Consider the following 5112-nt stretch of genomic DNA (forward strand, 5'->3'; position numbering starts at 1 on the left):
CTTTTTATTTTTTTTTCCTGTGACCTTCGGAACTGGAGCGGTCAGTGCTCTCATGTCAAAGGTTCTCACAGAGTGGGTGGTGCTCAAAAGTCACTCATTGGACCAAAAAGGACGAGCAACGGTCGATGAGGCGAGCATGTAGCCTGGAGGAGACAGAATAGATACCTTTCCCATGCCACTCCCTCTGTCCTTGCTATCTTGTCACCAAGCAAGATGTACAAGGTAGCATCTGCGTTTGTCACAGGTCGCGGCCGCGATTTATGACATTTTTTGGTCCGAGAATCGCGGCGGCGATTTTTGCATTTTTCAACTAAAAAGGCTAGAATCTACCCCATAACATATATTAGAGATGTATTTTGATAACTGTCAGGTGTCCATGTATAGTTATTTTCAAGTCAAGAATGTAGGTAGGCCTACTTTACATACTGTATTGCTGTTTATCTTTTATTTTTCCCTCTTTGTTGTGTTTTAATTTGTTGGAGTGTTAATTTTTGTGTCTTGTCCTATTGTGGTGTTTTTCTATTTTGTGTGTGCTTATATAGCGTAATGTCATTTAATTTGATATTGTTCCTACATTTAAAAAAAATATAAAAGTGTTACGTTAGAGCATGTCTCCACCAAACCCGAATACTGGCACTTGTAGGCCCCGTGTGTGTGATTCCATAATTTACTTGAAATATCCTGTACTTTTTCTTGAATTGCATCCGTTTAGGGTTAAAGCGGCCATGCTTTGGATAGGTGGACACACGTCCTTATTTGTTAAATGTGTATGGTTGTTTATGTGCTGTTCTGGTTGTGATTTCATTCTGTAGTGAAACCTTTATTTTCCACGTTTTTACACTCTGTGTGGCTATACATGATATTCTGGATGCTTAAAACAGAGCACAAGAAATTCTGGTGCTTTAGATTAAGTTGCCTTTATCAACGTATTGCTATATACGTCAGTGAGAGTTGAAAGCTTAAAAATTAATGGCAACTTTTATGGCAACTTTTGCCATTTTTGAGGTTACTTTTGGCAACTTTTGGAGACAAAAATGGAAACAAACGCAGATGCTAGGACAAGGAAGGAATTTTTCAATGGATCATTTTGTACTGATTAAGAAACCGACAATGAGAGGGGGAGTTTATTCTACAAAGTGTGCCTTTTCTGTGCAGCCACATTTAATTTTGATGACTCCATCTCTTATCGGTGTAAACTATGTGTGTTTATCGTCTGTGTAATGACACACCACACTACAAGCTGCGAGACAATCAGCAAAAATAAATTCTGTGCCGCCTTAAAATGCTCTCGATACAAAACAAGTATCGGTGGGTTATCGAGACAACAATGTTAGTGAGGCGGATGGACTGTGCTGGCAATATTGAGAGAAAGAGGTACATCTATTCCAGTATCACCGGTTGTCCCATGGCAAGTTCACCGGGGTCAACATTGCACTTGGTCTTCAGTGAATATATACACAGTAAAATATACAAACTGGCTGAAATATTGTACAGTCAGTGGTATATTATATAGGATAAAAATGTATATTAAGTAGACTCGTTGGATGTCATGATGCAGAGGCAGCTAAGGGTGACATAATAGCTGAATGACATAGCAATAAGACTAATATATTGTTGGCCAGCTGTAAAAATGTACCCTACTCAAAATGTTGAAATCTTCTCAAATTGCTGTTTCTTAATCTATGGTATCGGTGGTGTCGGTTGCATGCGCTCAAGAAATATTTTGTCGAAATTCAAATTCTAAAATAATAATATGATGAAAAAACAACCCCACCCAAAAAGCATAATAAAACCCTAAAAGAAATATTCTTAAGCAAATGAAGTATTTTTTTACTCTTCTGTAAAATTTTGCTTTCTGGGCTTAGTATGTTTCAACCACTTGCCAACAATATGTGCAATAGAATCCATATTTATCATCATGACATTGAGACAAAAGCAAATATGGGCATTTTTCTAAATTATACTATTACCCGGACGTCGAGTTTTTTTTCTAAAAGTCATCTTTTGGGGACCCCCAAAAAGCCCAGAAACTTAAGGCATAGTAGAAGAGATAAGATACCTTAGGAATTGAAACAAAACGTTCAAGATTATATTCAATTAGCTGGGTACCCGTTCGATGAACGGACTCAAAAGAATCGATAGTCAAGTCATTGTGGACAGTGCGCACTGCTTGTGAACAGAAGCCTCCCTTGTTTACAATGGCCTCTTAAAAGACGGACTTTCCCAAGATTAGATCTAAACGAAACTAATGAACAATTGAAAATTAAACTACAGTGATTTCAGACTCTTTAATATGAATGTGCATCAAATGATTCTGAGCCACGGTCATTTTTTTTCAAGTTTGAAAGTTAAGTGGTTCGGAAGTTTTAGGCGGCCAAAGTGACGAACTTTCACAAATATGATTAGCTGAGTACCCGTTCGATTAATGGACTCAAAAGAATGGATAAGTCATTGTGGAACCAGTGTGCACTGCTTGTGAACGGAATCTCCACTTGTTTACAATGGCGTCTTAGAAGATGAGCACTCCCAAGATTAGCTCTAAATGAAACTAACGAAATGCTGAAAATTAAACTACATTGACTTCAGACTCCTTGGTATAGCTGTGCACCCTGTACATGATTCTGAACCACTGTTGATTTTTTCAAATTCGAAAGTGGTTGGAAGTTTAAGGCGACTAAAGTGACGAACTTTCACAAATACAATGTATGTAGATTTTTTACCATGGAAGACCAATATAAACAATAAACGTATCGTAAGCATCTTTCTCAAGTCATTGTTCTGAAGTTTTGAAAAAATTAAAGATGAAAGTTCCCAAAAATCAAAACCCTGTCTTGAACACATATTAATTTTCGATCAAAACTAGGAACGAAATAATAAAACAAAACAAAACTATAATAGTGAGCTGCCCTTAATAACACTACACCACCTTAGAATTGTAAAGTTGTATCTGATATTTTAGGCTGTATTGAGTTACTAAAGCCAGAGGTCAAAAGTCCTATTCTATCTGCTGTATCAAAATCGTAGATTATTCGGAGTTGCTTTCGAAAAAAAATTGACATAATCTTTGGTAGACAACAACCTTTCTCATTTGACAGCTTATCAGACCTGCAACCACATCTATACGTGTATATATTCATATTCCCACTTTTTTCTTTTCAAATAATAAGAAGTGCAAGGCTTCTCTCATCGGCTGCTTGCCATCAATCAATTGAAACATCCTTTGGGCATTGGCCAGGGTTTCCACAATTAGTTAATCGTTTTACAAAGATTTTTTTTCGGCTCTTAAAACACATTTAATAGGTCAAATAAATGCCGAAGATTAGAGGTGTTAAAAGTCGGTAACATGGAAATGAAAGGAGGACAGAAAAGAAAGATAGGCGTTTGATAAGAAAGAAGGAGCGAATGTCTCCAAAGCACTTGCCAACCTTCAACATTTCAACATTTCGACAGGCCAAACACAGCCTTGCCACATAAGAAGTGATATCAATATAAACATAAGCATACACAAACATATTATTATCAGTCATTGAAACTTTTCTCTTTTGATTGCTCCATTGTTAAACATGTTTGCCTTTTTTGTCAAGTAATTTGCTTTTGAGAGAAAGATTGGGAAGATTTAAATTATAAGGACACGGCAAAGAGTCTGCATAATAAAATAATCATTGCTTTCCTGCTTTGATTTGAGTACATAGTTAAAGCCAAATTCACACAGAGACGAAGGCCTTATACATTTATATATTCATTTGTGAAATCATCTCCCTTGAGTACATCAAAATCCCGTTCATCCAACGAAAGGCTTGATAAAGACATTAAATTTTGAATCAAATTGATTGGTAATACATCTGTAGTATTTTCATGTTAGATTCTTTATCTTCTGTTTGTGTATTCACAGCCTTAATTACATATACTGCCAAACAATCTCAAGACCATTATTTTGTTCTTCCCAGCGAATGTTTAAAAGTTATAATTGGAGATTTATGCAGTGGGAATAAATCAAGGAGTTAAAAAATATGTTGTAGGCTGTACTGTGGGCAATAACGCGAGTCCAATAGTAGCCCTCTCTCGTAGCACCACGCTGGTCATAACTTATTACTCTTTCTGCAGCCTTTCTACTGCTACTCATTGGCTCCTTCTTACTGCTGTCTTTCAGCAACGCCCCTCATCTTCTGGTTTGCGCACGTCAAAGATCCCCTGGTGGTCCAAAATCGATAAGAGTAAACTTCTCCGCCACCCGCTGGAAAAAATTAAAAACTTACTACCAATTGAAAATCTTTGCTGTGTCTTATGCGCTCATATGACCTCTTGCAGTTGTGAGCGCCGTAAAACACTTCCCAAAAGAAAATAAATAAATAACTTATAAGCCCCGCCCACAGCTCAAACACCAAATCGCAAGTCAAATGACTGGTCATCACATGTCGAGGAGAAAAGTGTCCGTCTCGCACGACTGATGAAAATGAAGAAAACAGACCATTCTCTACTTAGGTTCCTTCCGAAGGCGGTTAAAGGCTTCGGAATGCCGTTGGGCTTGTGTTTTGTTTTGTTTTTTTGTTTTTAGTTAATGTTTTACGGTGCTTGCAACTGAACAAGGTCATATGAGCGCGTAGGACACATTTTTAATGGGGGTTTTTTTTGGGGGGGGGGAGAAAGGGGGAGAAGGGAGGGGGGGGGTTATAGTAAGGTTTTTGTTCTTGTTGTTGCTGGATTAAGTTTGTTTTCTTTGTTTTTGTAAGGGAAATGGGTTTTCGTTGTTGGTTGGTTTTTTTTAACATTCCCGTCTGAGTCCCCAGCTGGAGTTGGTTGCAAGCTCAGGATATTGGTGACATTTTTACATTAATGCAGTCACCAACTGCTGGCTTTATCTGAAAGTGTGAAACATGTATTGTATACACAGAGAGACTAAGTCTTGCGACTGTTGTAATAAGTGTTAAATTCTAAAAGGTGTATCAAATGAGGAAGACAGTGTACATGAATAAAACAAAATGAAATGTGCCAGGCGAGGAAGACAGAGTAAAATGAACAAGTGTGTCGTCACAACTCGGAGAACGGAAGACGCTTCTGTCGGGAGTTTACGTACACGTCCATTGTTAAAGACTGGGTAAACAGTGAAAGGGG

This window comes from Aplysia californica, unplaced genomic scaffold (genome assembly GCF_000002075.1).
Source record: "Aplysia californica isolate F4 #8 unplaced genomic scaffold, AplCal3.0 scaffold00042, whole genome shotgun sequence".
In the NCBI taxonomy this organism is placed as follows: domain Eukaryota; kingdom Metazoa; phylum Mollusca; class Gastropoda; order Aplysiida; family Aplysiidae; genus Aplysia; species Aplysia californica.